Below are 27,784 nucleotides of genomic sequence, written 5' to 3' on the forward strand. Positions count from 1 at the left end.
TCCCTTGCAGAACTTTGAGTAGCTGTGTAGTGTATAGTTTTTTTTTCAACCAAGGCCACTGAAAGACTGTGTATCTACTCCCTCCCTCTTTTCCCCTAGTGTAGCAATTTCTTAATTATTCTGACAGAGGGGAATTTCCCAGGCTATATTTGCTTTTCATATTAAACACTTGAAAGTCTGAACTGACGTGTTATAACAGAGCCTAGCCTATTATTACTAATACAGTGGTTTGGTATGACCGTCTTGCTGATGTGTTATTATTTAATCTTTTGATATATTATGACCCTTCTAGATAAATTCTGATAAATCTATGATCTGCGGGAAGCTTAAGTTTATGTAACTTAATGTTCCTTGATAAGATCTATACACTAAATAGGTATTAATGGTATATTATTTAAGTAGATTAATGCTTAATTCTATCCCTTCTAAATGTCTACTATTTTCCCTTCTCACCTGATAATATATCTAGACTTGAAACTCCAAGTCTGTAATCTCAATTAATTTTTTTCACTTTCTTTGAGACTCATCTTCATAATCCAACAAAAAATATCTTCAATGTTTATTACTTCTAACTTTTCTTACTCTAAAACGAGGTGATTCTTTGAAAAAAATATACTAAATTTTCTTCTCATGCCTATAGACCTCTACATATGAATTCCTCTATTTTTTGGAAGCAGTGACTGACAGTCATTACATTTTCGGACTCACTAGTCATTCCTTCAATTACCTGTGCAATTTGGCTTTCCTACTACACACCATTCTCTTGAAAATATTCTTAATGTTTCGGATTTCTATATCCTTCTCTATTTTCTCTATCAACTTATGACTTGAAATTTCAGCAGAACTTGAATAAGTAGATCACATCTTGGAACACAGTCCTTCATTTCAATTTTAAAATATCAACTAAAGTATGTTTATTTTTCTTTGTGAACAAAATTTTGTCTGTAGTCTACATAAACATGAACTATTACAAAAGCCAATGGTTTTGCACCTATAAGTTTTTATTCTTCTTCCCTTCATTTATTTTTATCCACCTGACAGAAGAGAAGAATGGAAGAGTATGAAAAGCATACATTCTCCTTGTTGGAATTTGATTCTTCTAATTTTAAAGAATGGATAAAGAGTATATTATCAGTGAGAGTTCTGAACAATGCAAACCTTTGAGCAACCACACAGATACATGGACAAGAAAGGTACCATTATGGAATTTTGAAGTTAAAGTACACTACAAATTTATTATTTTATGAAGTGCCTTTTTCACATCCTTTCCCCACATATTTGAGTATTTTTTGTGTGACATGAATTTATGGCTAAATATTCTGTTCTCTGTTTAGTTATAAATTTCTCCAACCTTGTGTAAAGTCTTAACCATCCTATTTCTGTATAGATCATTCATCTATCTTGTCTTGTTATGAGTTAGCATTATTGCTTTTATGGAGGCAGTAATTTACTCCCCATCTTTTGCATAAGCCTTCATTCAAACTTTGGGGATGGAATTGGGATGACAGTATTAAGAACCTAGGCTCACTTTTGCTCATGAGAAGAACTAGACAACAGTCAAATCAGCTTGAATACCCAGAAACCAACCTGAGACTGACAGAACAAGCTCCACATCTAAAGGTAGAGAAGAGGCCACACTGAGGAAGGTAGGAAGTGTGGAGATACAGCTTGGGAGAGAAACAAATCATAGCGGGGGAGAGACCTACAGTTCACGTAGAAAGGTTAGAGATGGACTAGCACACAGGGGAACCCTCACAAGGAAGATAAATCCTCATAGCAGTTGGCATGGAAAGCGAAAAGGGTCAAGTTGTGTGAGTTTTCACAACCACAGGGGCTTAAAGACAGGAGATTTATTTATTTATTTATTTATTTATTTATTTATTTATTTATTTATTATTTTTTAGATTTTATCTATTTATTCATGAGAGACACACACAGAGAGAGAGAGAGAGAGAGAGAGAGAGGCAGAGACATAGACAGAGGGAGAAGCAGGCTCCATGTAGGGAGCTGGATGTGGGACTTGATCCCAGGGCTCCAGGATCATACCCTGGGCTGAAGGCAGGTGCTAAACTGCTGAGCCGCCCAGGGATCCCCAAGAATGGAGTATTAAAGGACAAGGCACTTGGCTCAGGGAGCGCACAGAGTCATTGCAGCTGCTGTTGGAGAGAAGGCAGGGAGAACAGTCCATGGACATACAGTGTGGAAACAGTGATCTGAAGAGTGCACACAGTGGGGAGGTCATTTTCTCATCTCAGCTCAGAGTATGTCCTAGAGAAATAGCATTTATGGAGAGATCCTTCTGGGAACGAAGAAACTAGCAGAAGCCATTTCCCTCCCTCACACTTCTGCAGAAGCACACAGCAGCTGTGAGAACCAGTATAGAACCAACACTTGTTACCAGCTTGCTTAATCTAAGCCCCATTCATATGCTCTGGTGAAACTACCCTTCCCAGTCACATTTGTCTCAGCGTCACACCAAATCTGTTCTCCTCCCCTGCTCACACCCTCTCTCCTGACTCAGGAGTCTTGCAGGACCTCAATTCCAGTGGCAGTGGTAACAGGTCTCATTGCATAAAGTAGACCAGAGTGTACCTAGTAAAACACAGAACACTTAGGCAAGGGAACAAACATGGCCCACAACATACAAAGAAAGCCTCTGCACATGATTTCCCTGAAGGATAAAGTGGCCAGGAAAAATACAGCAGAGCACACACAGTGCCCATTGGAGACACCTCCAAAAGCACCAGGCCCTAAGGAACAGGGGACACTGTATTTCTGGGCACTATTAGAACTCTTCTTCATAAGTTCATTCCCTCAAGAACAGGAGACATAGCTGAATTTCCTAACAGAGAGAAACAGGCACAAAGGCTCAGACAAAATGAGAAGACAGAGAAATTTGTCCCAAATGAAAGAACAGGACAAGGCCATGGCCAGAAATATAAGTGAAACATATATAACTAACATGCCTGATGGAGTATTTAAGGCAATGAATAAGGATACTCATTGGACTTGAGAAAAGAGTGGAAAACATGAATAAGACCTTTAACACAGAGATAAGGAATGACATTACAGAGATAAAGGACTCAATAAATGAAATGAGGAACATACTTGATGGAAAGAACAGCAGGCTAGAAGAAGCAGAGGAACAAATTAATAACCTAGAAGGTAGAGTAATGGAAAGTAATCAAGCTGAACAAAAGAGATAAAAAAGAATTATGCAAAATGAGAATAGGCTTAGAGAAGTCAGTGACTCCATCAAGCATAATAACGTTCATATTATAGCAGTCTCAAAAGAAGAAGAGAAAAGGTGGTAGACAATTTATTTGAAGAAATAATAGCTAAAAACTTCACTAATCTGGGAAAGGGAATCAGAATCCAAATCCAGGAGGCATAGAGAACTTCCAACAAAATCAACAAAAGCAGATCCATACCAAAACATATTAATAACTAAGCTGGCAAAATATGGTAATACAAAAATCAAAAGCAGCAGGACAAAAGAAGACAGTAACATACTAGGGAAGCCCCATAAGTCCTTGTGGGTTTTTGTCTGTTTGTTTGTGTTTGTTTTTTTGCAGAAACTTTTCAAGCCAGAAGAAAATGACATGGTATATTCAAAGTGATGAGAGGGAAAAATTTGCAGTCAAGAATACTCTATTCAGCAAGGCTATCATTCAAAATATAAGGAGAGATAGTTTCCTAGGCAAACAAAATCTAACAGGGCTCATGACCTCTAAACTATCTCTGCAGGAAATATTAAAGGAAATTCTGAATGGAAAGGAGAGAACAGAAATGACAGTATAAAGGTAGGAAACACAAAAGCAGTGACAATGATTATTTCTGTAAAAAAAATAAATAAATCAAAGAACTCACATAATAGAAGGATATAAAATTTGACAACATATACCTAAAACACAGGGAGGAAAGGATTAAAGAATGAGTTTAAATGTAAACAACTATCAACTTAATATAGAGTGCTATATGCCAAAGATGTTATATACAATTGTAACAGTAACTATATATCAAAAACCACTCCTTAAACATGCAAAAAATAAAGAGGAAAAAATCCAAATACATCACTAAAGAAAATTGGTAAACCATTGAAGAGAGAAAGACAAAGGATCTGAGAAAATCTTCAGAAACAATCACAAAAAAGTAATAAAATGGCAATAAATACATATCAATAATTACTTTGAATATAAATTGACTAAATATTCCAATCAAAAGACCTAAGTGATATAATGGATTTAAAAAAAAAAAAAAAAGACTCATCTATATGCAACCTACAAGGCATTCACTTTAGACCTAAAGACACCTGCATATTGAAATTGAAGCAATGGAGCAAAACATGTATTATGCTAATGGATGCCAAAAGAAAGCCAGGGCAGCAATACTTGTATCAGACAAAATAGGCTTTAAAACAAAGACTGTAGTAAAAGAGACAAAGAAGGACACTATATAATAATGAAGGGGCCAATGCAACAAGAAGATACAGCAATTATAAATACATCTCCAACTTAGCACTCAAATACATAAAACAGTAATAAACATAAAGGAAAACATAAAAGGGAATTTTAACACCCTACTTATATCAATGGTGAGTTAGGGACAAAGAGGGCTAGGTAGGGAAAGATAGGTAAGGGGCCACAGAATCAGGCTCACAAAAATCCCAAAAATGCTGAGGTGTAAGGAAACCAGCTAAAGGAACAAGCCAGACCACCCTGCCCTAGGTGTGAGCAGGGGGGGTATCTTTTTTATGATAGTTATCTACGACCAACAAAGAACACCTTGACCCCAAAGAAGTAAGCCATTAAAGATGTTATCACTAGTCCTTACTCAATGCTGATATCAATAGATGCCTTAAAAGGATTTAGGTTCCCTGGTTGGCTTTCAATAAAAGCCCCCAGTGGCAGCCCTGTCAGGGCCCCTCTCATTTCTGAGAGTTTTTTCTGTATCCTCACTTAATAAACTTCTATCACTTTACTCACTCTGCTTTGCTGGTGAGATTCATTCTTCAGCTCCATGAGACAAGAACCAAACTCCCATATCAACGGGTATATCATCTAAACCAAAAATCAACAAGGTACAATAGCTTTGAATGACATGCTGAAACAGATGGATTTAACAGATATATTCAGAACATTCTATCTTAAAACAGCAGAATACATCTTCTTTTTAAGTGCACAGGGAACATTCCTCAGAATAAATCATATATTAGGCCACAAAACAAGCTTCAATGAATTCAAGAAGATTGAAATCATACCATGCATCATCTTTTTCTGATCACAATGCTATGAAACTACAGGTCAACCACAAGAAAATACCTAGAAAGGCCACAAATATACACAGGTTAAACAGCACACTACTAAACAGTGAATGGGTTGACTGGGAAATAAAGGAAGAAATAAAAAATTGCACAGAAACAAACAAAAATGAGGACACAACAGTCCAAAATCTCTGAGATGCAGCAAAAGCAGTATTAAGAGGAAAGTTTATAGCAATACAAGCCTTTCTCAAGAAGAAAGAAAAATCTCAAATAAACAAAAAGCTAGGAAAAGAGTAACAAACAAAACAAAACCAGCAGAAAAAGAGGAAATAATAAAGATTAAAGCAGAAATGCATGATATATAATTTTAAAAAATAAAGTAATAGGACAGATCAAGGAAACCAGGGACTAGTTCTTTAAAAACTCAATATAATTGAAAATTGTCTCACCAGATTTATCAAGAAAAAAATTGACTAAAATAAATAAAATCACAAATGAGGAGGAGAAATAACTATCAACACCAGAGTATTACAAAACAATTAGAATATTATGAAAAAATATATGCCAACCAATTGTACAACCTAGAAGAAATGGATACATTCCTAAGAAAATGTAAGTTACCAAAACTGAAGTAAGAAGAAATAGAATATTTGCACAGATTGTTAGCCAGCAAAAAAATTGAATCAGTAATCAAAAACTCACAAAAATCAAGTCCAGGAACAGATGGCTTCACAGGCAAATTCTGCCAAACACTTAAAGAAGAGTCAACACTCATTCTTCTCAAACTATTCTAAAAAATAGAAAAGGAAGGAAAACTTCAAAATGAGGCCAGCATTATTCTGATCCTGAAAACAGATAAAGACACCCCTAAGAAAAAGAAGTACAAGCTAATTTCGTTGATGAACATAGATGCAAATCTCAACAAAATACGAGTAAACTGAATTCAACAATACATTAAAAAAATTCATTCACCATGATCAAGTGGGATTTATTCCTGGGTTACCAGGGTGATTCAATATTCCTAAATCAATCAACGTGATGCAACACATCAAAAAGAAAAAGGTTTAGAATATGATCCTCTCAACAGATGCAGAAGAAAACATCTGACAAAGTACAACACCCATTCATGATCAAAACCCTCAACATGATAAAGTCCATATACGAAAAACTCATAACTACATCACGCTTAATGGGGAAAAACTGAGACCTTTTTCCCTAGGGTCAGGAACAAGACACGGATGTCCACTCTCACCACTTTTATTCAACATAGTATTGGAAGTGCTGGTCCCAGAAATCAGACAACAAAAAGAAATAAAAGGCATACAAATTAATAAGGAAGAAGTAAAACTCTCACTATTGCAGATAATGTGATATGTATAGAAAACACAAAAGACTCCACCAAAAACTACTAAAACTGATGAAGGAATTCAGTAAAGCCTCAGGATACAAAATCAATGTGCAGAAATCTACTGCGTTTCTATACACCAATAATAAAGCAGAAGAAAAATAAATTAAGGTAATAATCTCATTGGGGCACTTGGGTGGCTCAGTCAGTTAAACCTCCAAGTCTTGATTTCAGTTCAGGTAATGACCTCAGGGTTGTGAGATTGAGCCCTGTGCTGGGCTCTGCACTTAGCATGGAGCCTGTTTATGATTGTCTGTCTCTCCATCTGCCCTAACCCCCCTCTTCTCATGCAAATGCTCTCTCTTTCTTTCTCTCTCTGGAAAAATAAAATAAAAATAAAAATAAAAGGGAAATTAAAAAAAAAAAGAAAACAAAAAGGAATGAAAAGAGTCCCATTTACAATCACACCAAAAATAAGATATCTAGTAATAAATAACACAGAAAACGAATAATCCAATTAAAAATAGGCAGAAGATATGAACATATTTTTCTAAAGACACATGGAAAGTTGCCCAACATCACTCATCATCAGGGCAATGCAAATCAAAACTACCATTAGATACCACCTCACACTTGTCAGAATGGTTAAAATCAAGAACACAAGAAACAAGGGATGTTGGTAAGGATGTGGAGAAAAAGAAACCCTCATACACTGTTAGTGGGAATGCAAACTAGCTCATCCCCTGTGGAAAACAGTATGAAGTTCCTCAAAAACTTAAAAATAGAACTGCTTTATGAACCTGCAATCACATTACTGAGTATTTACTCAAAGAATGCAAGAGCATTAATTCAAAGGGATACATGCGTCCCTATGTTTATAATAGTGAAGATATGTCATGTCCATTGATTGATGTGATCTTTATATATATATTTATATATGTGATATACTATTACATATATAGTGGAGTATATCTATATCTATCTATCTATCTATCTATATATATATATACATACACACCATATATATATATATATATATATATATAGCCTCACTTCAGCTCTGAAATAGAGCAAGAGATTTTTTGTTCTATAGATTATATATATATATATATATATATATATATATATATATATATATATGATGGAATATTATTCAGCCATAAAATAGAAGGAAATTTTGCCATTTTCAATGACATGGATGGAGTTACACAGTATTATGCTAAGCAAAATAAGTCAGCCATAGAAAGACAGATATCATATGACTTCACTATATGTGGAGTTTAATAAACAACAACAACAAAAAATGAACAAAGGGGTAATAGGGCAGGAGAGAGAGGGAAATAAGAAATAGGCTCAATTACAGAGAACAAACTGATGGTTACCAGAGGGGAGGGGGTGCAGTAATGGGCAAAATAGGTGATGGGGATTAAGGAGGGCACTCGTCATTATAAGCGTTGGGTATTGCTCGTTATGCCCTGATGGTGACGTATGGAATTACTGAATCACTATATTGTACACCTGAAACACTGTGTCTTAAAAACAAAACAAAAAATCTCTTGTTCTATTTCAGAGCTGAAGTGAGGCTATCCTGCTCCTTCAAAACATGGGGTTCCCATTTTCTTGTCCTTCTTGTGAGTTTCTTCTCTAAATTTCCTGATTTACTCATTCCACTCATTCCTATGCTTAATTATGTTTTTCATGTGAATGACTTCTACAGCAATATATCCAACCATATAATGTCTCCAGAAATCCTGTTCTGTGATTTTTAATATTTTTGGATATTGCAGACATTTTATTTAGGAGACAGAAGTTAATATGATGCTATATATAGCCTGTTATACAGGGCACATGTAGTTCATTTACAGAGTGGTAAATTGTTGCCTATGGTAATAGTCTGTAGGCTTCCTAGAGGAATTTTTTTATGAGTTCTGCTGATTTATTAGTAATATAAATGTCTCTATCAGATAATGGCCATTTTGTAAATGGTAAGAGTGATATTTTAAGTTTAGGAGAAAGGCTGATGATCTAAAATGACCTCAAGAACCCACAAAAAATAACTTTATAGGAAAAATGTAAAATGTAAGTATTCTGTGTATTGTTTATACTATTTGGGATATTACTTTAGTGACAATTAGTCTTTTATTCTCATACACACTTAAATGAATATTTCATTAGTGAGAAAGGCATTAAAATAATGGACACTGTTCTCTGTTTCATCCTGATACGTTAACCAATCTGTTTTATAAGAAATTCAAACTTATAAACTTTATGTGTTCATTCTTATATAATCATATGAAAGCATTTATGATTTCTTCCAGAACTAATTCATTCTCCTACATATTCTTTCATGAAAAGAGAAGGATATGAGTCATGAATTTAATATTTGACCGAAACATAACATCCTCACATTGTACACAGACCCCTGATACAATCACTTATTCTTAAGTGAGATGTATTTGCTCAAGCATTGATACATTCATTTAACAGATACTCATCTGATGCTTTCTATGTGACAGATATTACCTTTAGCACCGGAAATCCATGAAAACAGGGGGAATATTCATTATAATATGCATTCTAAATGATATCCTTAAATTGTAAAGCCAAGAACATTCTGGCAGAGAGCATATCAATTTCTAAGTTTCTAAATTTCTAAGTAACCTTGATTTATGCAGGAACAAGAAAAGGAAACCACTGTGACTGGTGCATCCTTACCAACTAGAAGTGTCTTGATGTCAATGCAGAAAAGACAGAATCCAGAAGGGTCTTATGGAAAGTAGGAAAGATGGAAAGGCTTTCCTAAATAAATTTTGTAACAGATTGGAACAGGACTTTATTAATAGATTACTTTGGTTCCTAGGGAAAGAAAAGCAATTTGTAGGAAGAAAGAATAGGAGCAGAGTGAACAATTAGCATATCTCCTGATAAGAGAGGAGGAACATGTATCTTTCTCATGAGTACTTGAAATTGGGTTTATATCACAATATGGATATCCTACTGAGGTGTGTCTATAAAGTTTCTTTTATTCTAGATTAGAGGCATAGAATAAGATATGGTGTAAAAATAGGCTGCGTAGCCCACTTCCTACTCTAATGATGAAAAGAAACAAAGGGATTAAACAAGAAAAAACATTCCAAAGGAGAGAAGCTACATTTACAATCATATTTTCATTCCTTTTATTAAGATTTTATCTGTTGTAACCGTGTGATATATTTTTATTCCCATTCTTGAGGTACTAAATCCTGTTTCTAAGGCATGGTGGAAGAACTTTTATAGGAAATTGTCTGAGGTTCCCAAGAGATCACAATACATTTTTAAACTGGTAGTTCATAAACTTTCACATGTATTGGGATCACCTGCAGAGCTTTATATATCTTGTTGGAGGCATAATTCAGGAGGCACGTAATAGGGCGCAATAACTCCATTTCTAACAAGTCCCCAGGTGAGGCTGACCTCACTGGTCAGGAGACCACATTTTAGAGCACTGTTTTAAAATTATAAAAATGTCTCTGAAATTTTAGTGAGAGAAGCATCATTTGTTTTGTTGTTATTATTGGAGTGAATATTCAAAGAAAATGGTGACTTTGGATCCAGAGATCATGGTTGACCATCGTTCTAGCTTTACCTGCTTCTGTTGTTCTCCTAATTATTAATACAAGAGGGGGTGTTAAAAATGAATATATTCACATACTGTCTGAAATCCAGACAGAAAGAAGATGAACGGAAGAGGAAAATGGAGGAATAAAAACAAGGAATAAAAACAAGAAGGAAAAGAAGAGGAAGAGGACAAGATGAAGCACACATTTGCTTTGACTAATTGACTGGAGGCAAATGAGTATTTTAAAAGATTCTTTTTCAGTTAGGTATGTCTTCATGTTGAGGGCTCATCTCTATAAGATTTTTTATTGATAACTTAATATATTTTTTAAAAAAGATTGTATTTATGTATTTGAGAGAGACAGAAAAAGAGAGAGAGAAAGAGTATAAGTGGAGGCAGGGGAAAGCTGAGCTTCTCCCTTTCCCTCCACTGAGTAGGGAGCCTGATGTGGGGCTCTATCCCAGGATCCTGAGATCATGAAAGATGTTTAACCAACTGTTATTTAGCCACCTAGGTGACACAATAACAACACAATTTTTTAAAGAACTTTACTGATATTTCAGACTCAACCAACTGTTAGGAAAACAGGATTTACAGTTTGGCACCTCTTCATTATTTTATGCTTTCCTTGGTCCTATATCTATAAGATCTTTAGCTTCCGTTTTTAATCTGGAACAAAGAGGGGCATGACCTCTTTGAATTCTGAAGTGAGGACAAAACTGTATATGATATGCAAAATGTTTAATATATTCTCCAAACTTCAGCATTGCTTGTCCTTCTTATATTCAATATCGTAGGGGATTTTTGAACAACATAAAACAAAATAAATACACTCTGATGAGGATCCCCCCAAATTCATGTACACATGGAACCTTGAAATGTGACTTCATTTGGAAAGAAGAACTTTGCAGATGTAATTAGTTAAGGATCTTCAGATTACATGACCTAACTCTAATGAGTGGCATCCTTATGAGAAGAGGGGAAGATGCAGTGATACACAGGGAAGAAGGAATGTGAAGAGGAGATAGAGGTTAGAATAATTTACTACAAGCCAAGAATGTCCTGGAGCCAGCAGAAGCTGCAAGAGGCAAGATTTCTTCCCTACAGCCTTTAGGGAGAGCATGACCCTGCTGATACTTTGATTGCCAACTTCTAGCCTCTGAAACTGTGCAAGAGTAAATTTCTGATGTTTTTAAGTCACTAAGTTTGTGGCAATACATCATGGCAGCCCCAGGATATATAATATACCATCTAGGTATGATATATACATCAACCACCTCTGTTTATCATGACATTTACGTTTTATAGTTTGTAGATTATTCCTCTTCTGTGTTAATTTTTTGACCCAAAGTTGGTTGTCCTAGGTTTCTGTGACTACTTTAACAAATTAGCACAAACTGAGTGGCTGAAAACAACACATATTAATTCTTTTAATTAGCTTAAGGAGGCCAAAAGTCTGAACTCAGTTTTATCAGACTAAATGCAAGGTGTTGCCAAGGCTTCATTCCTTCTTGAAGCTCTAGGAGATGGTCTGGAGGCTGCCCATATTTCTTGGTTTATATCCTTTCTCTGCATCTCTCCAACCTCTTAGTTTGTCCTCATACCTCCTACTTCTCTGGCAATTGTACTTTCTCCGTGCTATGAAGACACTTGTGATTCTGTCTCTAGGGGATAATGCAGTATAATCTCCCAACCCAGAGATCCCTAATGTATTAACATCTGCAAAGTTCTTTTTTGCCATACGTTACACTTACAGGCTCCAGGCTTTGGAACTTGGACATGTTTGGAAGACATTTTTCAGTTTACCACATGAGCTAAATTTAAAAAAAAAATTATTATGCATTTCTCTTTTTGATCCTGCTATGCATTCATATGTCCTCCTAGTTATATGGAATCCCAATATTCTAGCCTGTTGACCTGCAGAAACTGGTAGAGACTGTAAAACAATAGCAATAGAGATGGCAAATAAGGTATTTAAACACATACAGAAGTCATTGTGCTCTGTCCTCTTTACCTGCCTCACTGCAGGTAAAACACAGTGAGTTCATGGGATGTGAGCAAAGGTGGCTCCCCAAGGAATGAAAGTAAAGAGACCAAGATAAAGATTTGCTAAACATTTGTCACATCGATATTATATGCACTATCAGGTAATCCAAGAGCTATTTTGGAACATTGTGAGTGCTAGTGTAGAGGCCAAAGGAAGGTAGTCCCAAGACAGGGCATTTTTGCCTGAATATTATTTTGAGTTCAAAGAAATCAAAACTGAATAGTTTCAGGCAAAGCTCTTTATCTCTCCCTCAACAATCCGATTCTACAAGGAAGATAGCTATTAACAAATACTCATCTTTACCTAAAAAATCTTATCAACCTAAATAGGGCAATGTTTTTCTTCCAAACATTTCCTTTCATCTTCTTGCTAACAGCCTTTTCTTCTTCTGTATCTTCAGGCCCCTGATGCTCTCCTTAGCCTGAGTGTGTCACATTGCCCCACTGCTTTCAGAATGTTACTCTATGTGCATTCCCCATACATCCACTATTAAATTTAATTTTCTCCTGTTAATCTATCTCATGTCAATTTGATTCTTAGCTCAGCCAGAAGGACCTTGAAGGGCAGAGAAAATTCTTTCTCACTAACACTAACATCAAGAAATTCAATTAAATTGATCTGGGAATAAAATGAGAAAGATGAACTAGAATGCATTTGAAATTAGGAGCCACAAGTTTAATCAAGTATGCCAAATTGTTTGAGAAAGTGTAGGTATAGAGAAGGGAGATAAGCCTAGACTTTTGAAATTCAAATGCAAAGATTCTATTTTTGTTTGGGTGTTGAAAATGGGAAAAGCAGCCTTGCCAGGCCAGTGAGTTCCAGTTGTGTTGATTGTGATTTCCCTTTTTTGAAGATGAACAAAGAGGGTTAGTTATCAAAGCCCAGTGTCATCGTGCTTACAAACTACATAATAAACTACCTAAGTTTAGATTCAACACCAGCAAGTTACTCTTTGACACCGTGACTTCTGCTTACTTTGTGTATTGGAGATAAGGTCCTGACTAGTCTGATATTGTTCTAGCTTTTGCCCTGCTCACAAAAATTAAATGAACTATTTATGTGGATATATGTATGTGAACCCAAAGTGACAGCTGAGGAGTTTGTACTTTTTTGTTGATTTTCAAACTTCAATGTGTTGTATGAATAGCATGCAATATTTAAATGATCAAATAACTATAAACAATTATGTATTTCATGTATAAAAAGTCATAAAATACAACAAAGGCTTGGGTGAAAAATGATATATGTTTTCTAATAATAACATCAATATCCTAATATACAAAAGGCACAGTTTTGATTTTGCTGCATTTTTTTTGTTGTTGTTGTTGTTGTTCTTTCTTAGATTGCTTCTCTGTGTCAGGCTTTTTTCTGCACGTACTTAAGTACTGCGTATTTGTTTGTATATCTACAGAAAGAAATAAACACACTTTTTAAATTCAAGGTTATTGTAAAGTTACTGAGCTGTATCTCCTTTATGAACTAGTTGTTCTTATAGTTTCAGTCATTTTTTTTTCCTTTATTATTATTCCCTAAGGTGCAAAGCAATGATAATATTGTAAATATTTTAGTGATAGGATTTTTGGAAGATCATTTCCATGGTTAATAACTGAGTAATAATTGTTCACTCAAGGTCATCATTGAAAAACAGTTCTCCGGCCTAAATGAAGAGAATGGAATGTTTTAGGCAATTGGGTCCATCTCACTAAGATGTCAGGGTGGGGGGAGGGGAGTTCACTGGGGCCTTATTAGGCACTTGAGCATTTATTGATCACTGCTGTCTGCTCAACAGAGATGCTAATGTGAACCTGGACCACTTTTTCCATGTGTAGAAGCTAATAACATAAATAAATCATGAAGTAGAAGGAAATCACATTTTACCTATTCTATTATGAATAGATCTCCAATGACCCTTGATAGAACGGTTCAGCCTTAACACATTGGTAAGAAATATACTTACAATGCAGAAGTACAAAGTGATGCCTTATGATTACCTATAAAATTGTGATGCTTTGTAATGAAAAAAAGTTTGTAGCATTGTATGCACAATTTTAGATTAGTCATGTAAAGATATGGAGAAACATATTAAAAATATAAATCAAATTATATCAGCTGTGCCTTTTGTTGGTATGAATATGTAATATTTTGTTTCTCTCTGTATCTACATTTTCCAAAATTTCACTTAAATAAAAATATGTGTGAGATTATTTAAATGAAAGAAAATAGCAGGTGAATTGAAAAGCCTGGAGTATTTTAACATTGATAGTGCTCATAAAACTAGTAACACTCACCTTATAAGACTCAATCTTGACTCTAGGATAGCTGAATATTTGCCTTGCCCCTTGATGAATTTATGTTTTTTTCAAGTATTTGATGAGCCATTAGGAGAGAGTTGCTGGAGTTATGTCATTAGATGGCATGCCCCTGATTTCACATACTAAACTTCAACTCTCAACCCACAAGTCTCCACAACCAGTCACACCATCTCATTAAATGGTACCAATCTGTATAGACATATTTGATGCCTCTCTCTCAGATTCCTTTTTTCAATAAATCTTCTCTTGAATCAATTCTAACTATAAAATATGACAAGTGTTATGTTTTCTCCCCATATATGTTGCCACTTTATTAGTACACATGCAGTTTTTGAGGCTGCTGATCTTCTGATTCCTACTCCTTCGCTCCTCTCCATGCAGTCACAAGAATGGTCTCTAAAAGTGAATGTGTCATGTCATATCCATTCAAGATATTTCAAAAACTGTTTTTCTCTACACCAGAATGAAATTGTAACATTTTAAGAAAAACTTAGAATCCCTGCATATGGGCAACTTCTACCTTTCCAATCCCGTTGGATATTGGTATCTTCCTAGCTCATGACCTTCCACCCATGTGGGAGTTTAAGGAAAAATAGTACAAGATACATCAAGTAGAAGAGCATCTATCATAGAGAAGACAAACTGAAGCTGGCTGAACAGAGGTACATTCAGAGATGCATTTTCTTTACCAGCAGCGAATGATTCTTGCAGGCAGGTTCCCCTCCACAACACACAAAAAGAGGTCATCTATTTGCATATGGTTGACAGCAAACAGGCTATCCTAACTTACCTTAGTTTGGTTGTTGAGCTAACAAAGACCGAGGTTTGTCAGCTTCTGCTGTAACTATAGAGAGATAGGACCTGTCCTGGGAGTAAGGTGCTATCTCCAAATTGCTGGCACTTGGAGTCAAGCCAACTAGCAATGGCAGCTACACCCCTGTCTCTCCTCCCCGGTCAGATATACAGATATAGTGACATATACTCATGTCACACTGTATAACAAAACCAAACCTCAGATTTTGCTTTCCTGTGTAGGAAAAACCCCAGTTCTTCCATACTGTGTGTTCCTTCCCCATGAGTAGTCTCCTTTACTGCTCACAAAGAACTCTTCTAGTCATGAAATGCATGGAGTTTTTTTCCCCCACAACATGCAATTCTCTGCAATATCAAGTGGGATCCTACAATTTAATTTTCACACTATCTATCCAGAGATGTGATTATATTTCACATATTAAGGGCTCAGTCTCATGAAACTACAACACCATACACACATTTCAGACACAAGGAACCAACCCAGATTGCACCTGCGCTTCCTACCAATCAGCTATACCTCAGAGGTTCCAAAGATCCCCTCCCTGAGTTTGATTAATTTGCTAGAGTGGCTCACAGAACTCTGGGAAACATTTACTCATATTTACCAGTTTATTAAAGGATATAATAAAGAATACAGATGAATGGCCAGATGAGATACATAGGGAGAAATCTGGGAGGGGCCTGTGTACAGGAGTTTCTATTCCCTGTGGATTTGGAGAAAGAGAAGAAGAAAAAAGAGGAAGAAGTCGGAGGAAGAGGAGTGGGAAGGAGGAGGGGGAGAGAGGAGGAAGTAAACCTGGAGAAAATAACAAGTAAGTTTGGAGAATTAACACCACAGATGAAACTGCTTCTGTAGGGTCCTTAAATCTATGAATTTATTAGCAGTGTATTAGACTTTTTTATGTGGGATATCTGGAGAGAATGAGACAATTTTATTACCATCATTTTTGTTAATAGCAATTATGTTTTTTAAAAAGATTTTATTTATTTGAGAGACAGCAAGCATGAATGGAGAAGGAAGGGGAGAGGAGAGGAAGAAGCACGCTCCCTATGGACTAGAGAGCCCTACAAGGGGCCCAATCCCAGGACCCTGGGATCATGATGTGAGCCAAAGACAGATGCCCAACTGACTGAACCACCCAAGTGCCCCAAAAATTATATTTTAAGGTAACTGTCAACACAATTCTTAGGAATCTAGGGTGTATGTGTGGATAAAATAGAAGGATATTATATTTATAAAATAATTACTTAATAAAAGCAGATTTTCTGAACAGAATTAAGCTATAAACTGCAATTTTTGAAATTTCTATAGACGACAGGCATGGTCTTCTGAGTGTGAATACGTCCATTAGCTTTTATTTGTAGCACAATAGTACAGATATGAATGGAACTTATGAATAAATAGACTTGATTGACAATATTTTGGGTGTACATATTCCCAGTTGTATTAACCCATGTCCTCCAGTGTTTAACCAAATAGCCACGAAAAAGATTACATAAATTTAGAGCACTCTAATTTTTCTAGAGCCTTAGATTCTTTTCTTTATGAATTTACATTTTTTATATTCCTAGTCTTATCTTTAACAACAAATTAGCAAAGCATTTTTTCTACTTATCCTTATTTTATTTCCATTTGTCCAAAATGCATTCATAGATTTTAAGTACTATAGTAAGTTCTGTGTCCCTTTGTAGGGTTTTAAACTGGATTATGTGATGACGACCATCTGCTCAGGATCTCACTTCCTTTTTCCATTGAAGCAGCTTGAAATTAAAGTTGACAAGAATGGTTTTCTATAGGCACTTATCCAGAAAGCAAAGTGGTATATACATCCATGCTGGTCAAAAATATCTCAATACATATGTAAATTTCATATTTAATTATAATATTATACAGTGTGTTCTATAAAAATAAAGTGATTTAGGAAAAAAAAACATAGAACTAATCAAAGGAACAGTACGGGTACTTCAGGAAACCTCAACTCCATATTAAACAAGTAATGTGGATATTTAGATTTTTTGAACCAATATAGAAGCTGATGGGATTATAATGATCGACACTCAAAATAACTCAGATAATTAATTACTTTTCTTAATAACAGAATTTAAATAAATGACTTCCTCCAACAGTTCTAAAGGTTGTATGAAAAGAGCAATACTATATTTAGATTTAGACTAACTGGGTTTCAAAGTCTATCCTGTGGCCTCTTAGTCTGGTATATTTGAGCAAATATATCTTTCTCCTTGTATCTATCTGGTCCTCTGTCAATGTGGATTATTTATAAAATTCAATAATACAGTATATTAAAATCTGTTTAGCATATTTAGTAGCAAATAATGCATTAAGCGAAGTGTTAAGAATATTTTCAGGGCATAAAAAAAAAATGCAGAGCTGCATTGTTGAAACAAGGCTGAGGACATAGAACCTTACCTCTTGGACCTTTCTTACACCCTCCATAGTGGGCTCAGGGGCATCTTTGAGGGAACTTAATACTGGTACAACTGGTAAGAAAGTCACTGCAATGTGATAGGGAAAAAGATCTTGACAAATATGAATCATTATACAATTGTCATATGTTGTTAAAATAGGGTGGCATGACTAATTAATTTGAGTTTGCAAAGTGCAGTTTCAGAATAAGAGCACATTCTCTTGATAGTAATTAGTAAATGGATACTGGGTCATGCCACCCAATGCCATTTGAAAGACCCAAGTTCTTTGTCCTGTTCTTCCCAGGAGGGCTGACTCCAAGCTTGCAGTTGCTCTCTGGGAATTGGCCAGAGAGGTTGACTTGCTCCAGGGTCAATTCCTCTTAAGTGAATAGTCAATATGAAGTACAAGTTCTGGTCCTTTCACCTCAATTCAGAACATAGTCAAACTTTGATGCCACTCTGGAATTCCCCATAATAGCAGGTCTTGGGATGCCTGGGTGGCTCAATGGTTGAGAATCTGCCTTTGGTTCAGGGCCTGATCCCAGAGTATGGGGATTGAGTCCAACACTGGGCTCCCTGCATAGAGCCTGCTTCTCCCTCTGCCTGTGTCTCTGCCTTTCTCTCTCCATGTCTCTCATGAATAAATAAATAAAATAATAATAATAAATAAATAATAAATAAAATCTTAAACAAAATAGCAGTTCTTGTCCATCTTTGAACTCCATGACAGTTCTATGTATCTTTATATGCAATCCTGCTTCCCCCATTCTGTACAGGTGTTGCTTCCCCAGTAAATCCCTTAAAAATCATTCTCAGTCAAAATCTACTTCCAGGCAGTTGTTCTAAAACTTTCTTTTTTTTTTCCTTGCAAGTAGCCATAGGAAAAAACTCCAAAATAGGATTTCAATGTTGAATCACCTACTGACTAATTGGCTCCCACTGCTGGTGGTAGATAAAATACAAATAGCCCTTGGGATGATGCCATAGAGCAATTGATAAAATTTTTACTAATGAAAAATGCGGTAGGATGTCTATAGCTGGTAATATGTCAGGTTTGAAATATGAGGAAGTAATTCTTATAAATATTATGGAATTAAATATTTGTTCTTGGGTGCCCTTGATATTTTGTTAAAAAATAATAAAAATAATTACCAATTTATGGCTTAAAAAGGAATAATTATTTTCCATAGCATGAGTGAAGAATACAGAGTATCAGGACCAGGACTTAATTATGGGGTAGGTGAGTTCCAAAAGAGTTATGAATCCCAGTAAGTCCCTAATTCCAGTTCAAGGATCTAATTTTTTGGAAGAATTGGGACCTGAAGACTACAACCATAATATCTAGATTGAAGCACTTGAGAACCTTGAGATTCCAGATGTGCTCTCAATCATTAGACCATTGAAATAGCTCACTCTTTTCTGTTTAAAGGGAATGCTTGATGTTTCCTTGTAGACAATGAAAAGAACTCTGCCTTTCAAGACATCAAGCTCCCCAGACAGGAGCAAAGGCTACTGGGCTTCTGCCCAAAAGACCAATAACTAATTCAGCCAGAGATGTGCTGTATCTACTGGGAATAAAAAAGGACCACACACAACTGGAGACACAAGACCTAGCTAGCTAACATGCACTGACAGTCATCAGCTAAGCATGCAACTGGATTATGCAATGAGAATGGGAATACTAATCTAGATAAGAAAGATTTTACCAAAGTAGAAGGAGGACAAAGATGAGTATATCTTTAAAAAGAACCTTAGAAGATATGGCTATAAAACCTGTTACAGAATATTCTTGGAGTCTTGTAGAAAATTATTAAATGAAATGAGAATATAAGTGCTTCCAGGAAGGATATAGAGCAGAGGAAAATAATCAAAACACTTAGGGAAGTTGCCATGCCAGCAGAGTTTTATTACATATGACTGACAAGCCCACCAGTTGGCTACCCTTCCATGGCAGACCACAGAGCATGCACTGTTTACTAAAAAATGAAGACCACTCTCGTGGCGTAATAGCATAATCATTGAGAGGTTTCATGGTTGCTGACCTCTTCAGGTTGGGATGACCGAGGAAGATGAGCAGTCTGTAGCATGAGGTATGAGGGAATGCCGTAATGATATGTGTGCAGAGCTTAACTGTAGGAAGCAAATGGACACAATTATCCTAATGAGCATCAAATTCTGAGTGACAGCCAGAGGTTTCTGACTTGGAGAAACGTACAGAGATGGTTAATTAAACATGGTGTACATAAGGCCAAGAGAGATGGGCAGCCAAGAATAGTAATACTTTGTGTATACAATGAAGATGAAATCAAAGAGAAGCACTTTTTAGTTTTGGCATATAAAGAGTTTGAAAGTTGTTATCCATCCTTACAAGAAAAAAAAAAACTGAAAAAAACTGAAAATCAACAATTTAGCTCCATCGGAGAATGAAATCACTGGGCAAATCACCAGCCCCAAAACTCAAGATATAGGCAAATATGGAGACTCACAGTTGAGATAAGCTAACCAAGAGCAGAAGTGGCTGCAGCCAACAACTGGGAAGAACTCTGAAATGATAATTTTGATGAATTGCTGAAGGATGAGTATGGCTTACCTTGAAAACTCCTGAGGATATAGTGTTGAAGAGGTGCCCACATACATAGGTTTTGTCTCCAGGATATCCATATGGATTTCATGGTAAAGATCAGAGGAAAAATCTGCTCCTTTTCTGGGCAGAGGGAGGGAAAAAGTAACCATTTGGAATGTTGTAGAGCTTTCTCTGTAACAAAGTTCCATCCTCTCCACAAACTACTCTGAGTCTTACTGGGAGTACTTAAGAAAAATCCAAAGACAGAAATGGAAAAAAATATGAAAACAAGGAAACTAGGGGAAACTGAAGACTCTGACACCAAGAGCTAAAACAAATACTAAACATAGGACAATTCTTAGCCAGATTAGCATAAAACCTGACACTGAAAGCCTAAATACCATTGATCCTATTTCTTGATACCTCATATCTAGTTTTTAGCAAAAATTATAAGGGATGCCAGAGACAAGAGAAAAAGTCTGAAAAAACAAACAAACATCATAACCAGATGCAATATAATATATATTTTGAATTATTAAGATATGAAATTTAACATAATTAAATTAATATGTTAATGACTCTAATAGAAAAAAATAGACAACATGCAAGAACAAATGGATAATATAAGCAGTGATTAAGGTACATGGAGCACACTAAGCACGATAAAAAAAAATCCACCTAGTTATATTTTTCTTTCAAACTGCAGAAAGCCAAAGACGATGAATGAGAAAGTCTTGAAGGAAGCCAGAAAACAAAACAAAACTCTTACCTATGAAGTAATAAGGATAAGAATAATTACTTTGGATTCTACACTGGTCTTTAAGAACCATGGAAAATGGATGAAAGTGGAAAGTATTTAAAGTGTTGAAAGAAAGCAAAGAGAAAAAAAAAGGAAAACAGATATGTGTACAGTGAAATTATCTTTCAAAGGTAGACATAAACATTCCTCAAACAAGCAAAAACTGAGGAAATTTGTTGTCAGTAGACCCCCATTTCAAGAAATGTTAAAATAAGCTCTTCACAGAGAAGGACGATGATAATAGGACATAAATTGGACCCACATTAAAAAAAAAAAAAAGAAGACCATCAGAGTATTATAAATAAACATAAAATAAAATATCATAGTTCATGAAATAGATGAAAATAAATAATTATAGCAATGTATTGGGTGATTACATACAGCTAAGTGAAATGAATGACAGCAATATCATAAGGAATAGGAGGAAGGATTGGGGATATTCTGTGACATGGTATTTTTTTTTTTAAGATTTTATTTATTCATTCATGAGAGACAGAGAGAGAGGGGCAGAGACACAGGCAGAGGAAGAAGCAGGCTCCATGCAGGAGCCCAATGCAGAACTCAAACCCGGGTCTCCAGTAGCACACCCTGGGCCAAAGGCAGGCACTAAACCACTGAGCCATCCAGGGATCCCCTGTGACATGGTATTTGTAATAAACAAGAAGTGGTATGATTTTTTTGAAAGTGGATTTATATTAGTTGTAAATGTGACTTGACAAGTCTTAGCAACCACTGTTTCTGTTAAGAAAAACAGTGTATAGGGAGAGAAAACTGGATCTTATAAAATGCTCAATTAAAACCAGATAAAAAAAATAAATAAAATAAAATAAAACCAGATAAAGCATATATACATAAAATGAATATTATTCAACCTGAAAAAGGAAAGAAATTTTACACATACTATGATATGGATTGATCTTGGAGACATTATGCTAAATGAAAGGAGCCAGTCACAAACAGACAAGTGCTGCATGATTCCACTTATATGACATATGTGGAGTTATCAAATCTATAGTCAGAAAGTAGAATGCTGCGGGCCAGGAGCTAACGGGGAATGGGGAGCGTGGAGTTGTCATTTAATAGGTTCAAAGTTTCATCACTGCAAGATGAAAGAGTTTTAAAGATGGATAGTGCTGATGGCTACACAACAGTGTGAATGTGCTTAATACCCCTGAACTGTACCCTCAGGAATGGTCAAGATGGGGGGTGCCTGGGTGGCTCAGTTAGGTGAGCAGCCGACTCATGCTTCATCTCAGGGTTGTGAGATTGAGCCCTGAGTTGGGCTCCATGCTCAGTGCAGAGTCTGCTTGAGATTCTATGCCTCTGTCCCTCCTCCCTGCTTGCACATTCTCTCTCTCTCTCTCTCTTAAATAAATACATACATACATACTTAATAAATAAAATCTTTTAAAAAATAGAAAAAAATTTAAAAGGAATGGTCAAGACGGCAAATTATATGTTAACATATAACACAATTAAAAATAAGCAAGTAAGGAGAGTAAGAGAGAAATTCTTAAAAAGAACCAAAAACAGCTTCAGCAAACAGATAACAGATATAAACTTGGTAAATATCAATCCAACTTAGTAATAATTTGAATGTGAATGTTGAAATACACCAATTAAAAGATTTACAGTATATAAAACTACAAGACAACTTTACACTGCCTCCAAGAAATCCACATTGAATGTAAATACCTAGATATGAAAAGTAAAGGGATATAGACCTTATTAATTTTAACAAAAATAAAGCTGGAGTTATCGATGTTATCAAATTTGTGGGCATGGAGTTGTACATAACAGTCTTTTATTATCTTTTTGCTACCCATGGTCTGAGTAGTAATGACTTCACATACTAATAGTTCATTCTTTCTAGTTTTGACAAGGGAGTGCTCTGCTTCTATGGATCTATAGCAGATCCTGCCATAATGCACTATATGTTTCCGTAAAATTTACCATGTTATGAAAAATTGTGCGATCCAATCTACATTGTTAATGAAATGAATGGTGTTAGTTTCTCTCAACTCAAAAAAAAAAAAAAAAAAAGACAGAGATGAATCATGGACACATTAAAACAATATGTAATTAGTACAATTTAAAGAGATGTTTATGCATGTTAAATACACAGTTTTGTGCATGTTAAGTGTTTAATACATAAATACTATAACAAAATATACTCTTTTCCATGAAAAAATAGCTAAGGTTTGCTGGTGAAAATGGGCATCAAAACTATTGCAGGTTGTGAGTTATTATTATTGGAATAGAATTAGAATAGATAAAATAAATAGGATACAATAATTAGAATAATAATTTCTAATTAAACCAAAATGTTTAGTTATTGTGGCTGATGGAGGGTTATTTGACATCAGATGGAAAGTTTTAAAACCAAACAAGGAAGAGTGTAGGTCATGACACACATAGAGAACTTAGCAATCCTGACCTTTCGCACCCATCTTAATTTTCCTTCATTGTTTCTCCTTATTTTGGATTTAGTGGTTTTATTTTTTTTCTAAAATATTTGTTTTTAGGTAAAATCTGAGTTGACTTGAGCTGTCTTCCTTTGAATTACATATCCAATGCTATTCTTTTTCCCAAATGCTACTTTAACAGCATTCCACATGTTATGGTAATATTTTATGGTAATTTTTAAAACATTTTGGTTTAATTAGAAATTATTATTCTAATTATTGTATCCTATTTATTTTATCTATTCTAATTCTATTCCAATTATTTAATTATTTCTAATCTATTATTCTTCTTTAACCCAACATTATTTAGGAGTGTGCTATTTAGTTTTAAACATTTAGGGATTTTACAGATATCTTTCTATTACTAAGTTAAATTACTAAATTTAAGTTAGTTAAATTTCTATTACTAAATTAAATTAATTGTGGTCAGAGAATTAATAGTGGTCAACAAATACATTTTATTTACCTAAATGTATTTAAATTTATTAATATTTGATTTATAGCAGAGGATTTGATGTATCTTGGTAAATAACTCATATTCATCCTCATTGAAAAATTATGTTAGAGTGGGATGATTTATGTCAATTACATAAAATATTTCTTGTGTCTCTGTAACCTATTGATTATTGAGAAATTGTTGTTGAAATCGCAGTTACACTTGCAGATTTTTCTAGTTATTTTTAATTTTTTTTTAATTTATTTATGATAGTCACAGATAGAGAGAGAGAGAGAGAGGCAGAGACACAGGCAGAGGGAGAAGCAGGCTCCAAGCACCGGGAGCCCGATGTGGGATTCGATCCCAGGTCTCCAGGATCGCACCCTGGGCCAAAGGCAAGCGCCAAACCGCTGCACCACCCAGGGATCCCCAGATTTTTCTAGTTATTTTTTCAGTTTTTGTCTCATAAATATTGACATTTTGGTGCAAGGTATCCAAACTACATCTTCTTGATGAATTGATTTATTACCTTCATGGAATGTCCTTCTTTATTCTTGATAATTTTCTGTGCTCCTGAATGTACTTTGTTCAATATTATCATAGCCACCCTGATTTATTTTTTATTGTGTGAAAATATACATATGATATAATTTACCATTTTAACCATTCTTAAGTGTATGGTTAAGTGGCATTAATCACATCCACATTGTTGTGCAACCATCACCTCCATTCATCTTCAGAAATTTATTAATCTTTCCCTACTAGAACTCTGGCCCCTTTAGCAATAATTTCCCATTCCTCCTCCTCCAGCCCCTGGCAAACACAGTTCTACTTTCTCTCTCTAGGTTTGGGACTACTCTAGGAAAATCATAGGTAGAATGATACAGTGTTTGTTTTTTTGTTATTGGCTTATTTCACTTAACAGAATGTCCTCAAGTTTCATCTCTTTTGTAGCATGTGTCAAAATTACCCTTCTTCTATAAGGTTGAATAACTTTCTATTTTTTTTATAACTTTCTATTTTATGTGTGTTACACATTTTGTTTATCCATTATTCTGTGGATGACACATGTATTCCTTCTACAATTTTGGTTATTTTGAATAATATTGTTAAGAACATGAATGTACAAATATCTGTTAAAGTCCCTGCTTTTAATTCTTTGGACATCTACCCAGAAGTGGAGAATTGCTGGATCATATGGTAATTCTATGCTTATTTATTTGAGAAATAAACTGTATCCCATAGTGGCTGCAGTATTTTACATTCCTAACCAGCAATGTACAAGGTTCCTGTTTTTCCACAACCTTGTTAACATTATCATCTGTTTTTGTTTGTTTTATTTTTCGGTGATGGTCACCCTAATATATATGTCCCACTACCTTTTAATTAGTGTTACCAATGAATATTTTCTAAGCTGCTACTTTTTGTATTTATTATCAAATTATAGTTGACATACAAGGTGACATTAGTTTCAGGTGTACAACAGAGTAATAGCTCTTACTTTTAACCTGTTTATGTCTTTAAATTTAACATGTGTCTCTTATAAGCAGAGTATATTTGAACATTGCTATTTATTCCATCTATCTTCTAATTGGAGAAATATTGTTCTTTGTATTTAAGGTGAGTAATTAAATGATTAAGTGTGTCTATTATTGTTTTACTAGTTTTCTTTTTCCTATCTGTTCTTTGTCCCCAGTTCTTTCTTTTTTTAATTAATGAGCCTATTTGATTTTTTCATTTTATTTCTCTTATTGGATAATTACCTTTAGCTCTTTTTTTTTAAGATTTTATTTATTTATTCATGAGACACATAGAGAGAGAGGCAGAGGCACAAGCAAAGGCAGATGCAGGCTCCCTTCGGGGAGCCTGATGTGGGACTGGATCCCCCAGGATCACGCCTTGAGTCAAAGGCAGACGCTCAACCACTGAGCCACCCACGCATCTGTCTTTAGTTCTTTTAATAAAAGGTTTATCCTGTCCACCTCTATGTGTGTTTCACATATAGTATAAAAACCTTTAAAACTGTACTTCCATCTCTCTCCTTTCACACTTTGTGCTGCTATTTCCATGTGATTTACTTATTTATATGTTACAAACCTCCTACACATTGTTATGTTTTTAATTAGTCAATTATATTTTAAAATATTTAAATTCCAGAGGAAATATTTTTTATATATATATCTATTCCTTAATATAGTTCTTGATTTTCACGTGGTATAATTTTCTTTTCCCTGAAATAATTTTTTAGAACATTCCTTATGGAGCATTTGTACTGGTAATATATATTCTCTTGGGCTAGTAAGTCTGAAAAATTATTTTATCATCATTTTTGAGAGATATTATCTTTGTATATCAAGTACTAGATTTACAGTTTGTTTTTGTTTTTTTCTCAATATTTTTAGGATTCTACTCACTTTCTCACTAACATTGCCTCCAGTAAGACATTTCTTTTCTCATCCACATCTTTGTTCCTCTCTGTGTGATGGCCCCTCCACAATTTTGAGATTATTATCTTATTATTTTGAGCATATGTGCCTTTAGTGCAGTTCTATTCATATTTCTTGTGCTTGGGCTCTGTGGAACTTCTTGAATCTGAGGTTAATTTTTTTTAACAAATTTGGAAGGTTTGCCCAAACATTTCTTTATATTTTCTGTCCCAACTCCCATTCTTGAGATTCAAATTATTCATTTATAAGGCCCTTTAATCATTTTTACAGCTCATGGAAAATCTTTTCACTTGTTTGAATTTGATTTCCTCTCTCTGCTTTATGTTGGATAGTTTCTGTTGATATATCTTTAAGTTTATGATTATTCTCTTCTACAGCTGCCATTAATCTGACATTAATCTTGTGCACTATAATTTTCACCTCTCAGACATTGTAGTTTTCTTGTCTAGAAGTACTATCAGGCTCATCTTTAAAATATTTTTTCTGTTTCTTTGTAATATTTGAACACAAGCAATAGATTTATAACAACCATTTTAATGTTTCTTTCTGCTAAATCTCACATTTGTGTCAGTTTTGGATCAGCTCAGATTGATTGGCTTTCCTCTCTTAATGTGTGATATGATTTTCCTTCTATGCATGTCTGGTAATGTTTGATTTGATGGCAGGCATTGTGCATTTTACTTTTTTGATGCTGTACAATTTGTCTTCTTGTAATATTCTTGCGTTTTTTTCATACAGACAGTTAAATTTGTTGGAAGCAGTTTGATCCCTTAGGGTTGGCTTTTGATATTTGACAGGTGGGTTTGTTTAGGCATTTATTTTAGGGCCAATGATTACCCACTACTGAGCGAAGAAACTTCTGAGTGCCTGAATGCCCAAGGAACCATCAAGCCTGATGAGGTTGAAACAAATAGGTGGTCATATTTATAATGTGCTATTTTATAATGGAGAAGAAAATTTTTGCTTTTCTGGTAGAGCTGGGTGTGCCCTCCAAGGAAAGTTAAAAAGCTGCTTCCAAAGTGACCACACGTAGAAATGCTCATTATGTTTTCAAAACTTTGAACTTCAGGCTTGAAAGAACAAGGAACTTCATTTGTCAGCAATTTGAGTTTGGATCACTAAAAAGCTGTCTGACCCACTGTTCTGACATTAATTCATAATGAATAATTTATCTGTCAAAGAGCCAGAATACTCACATTATCAAGATCAGTTCATTCTCTTGCTATAGCCAACATATAGGGCAAGTTGCATAACAACTTTTTAATTTCC

The 27,784-nt window shown here is 35.0% G+C and overlaps 1 long non-coding RNA gene across 1 annotated transcript in view; it reads left to right on the forward strand.

The window, feature by feature from the left end:
• The window catches only part of LOC140613191 (uncharacterized), a 72,067-nt gene that overhangs the window by 13,779 nt on the left and 30,504 nt on the right, over window positions 1–27,784 (forward strand). The window contains exon 2 of the long non-coding RNA XR_012014356.1: window positions 1,042–1,193. This is a non-coding gene — a long non-coding RNA (uncharacterized lncRNA). The remainder of the gene's footprint in view (window positions 1–1,041; window positions 1,194–27,784) is intronic.

Source organism: Canis lupus, chromosome 21 (genome assembly GCF_048164855.1).
Source record: "Canis lupus baileyi chromosome 21, mCanLup2.hap1, whole genome shotgun sequence".
Classification (NCBI taxonomy): Eukaryota; Metazoa; Chordata; class Mammalia; order Carnivora; family Canidae; genus Canis; species Canis lupus.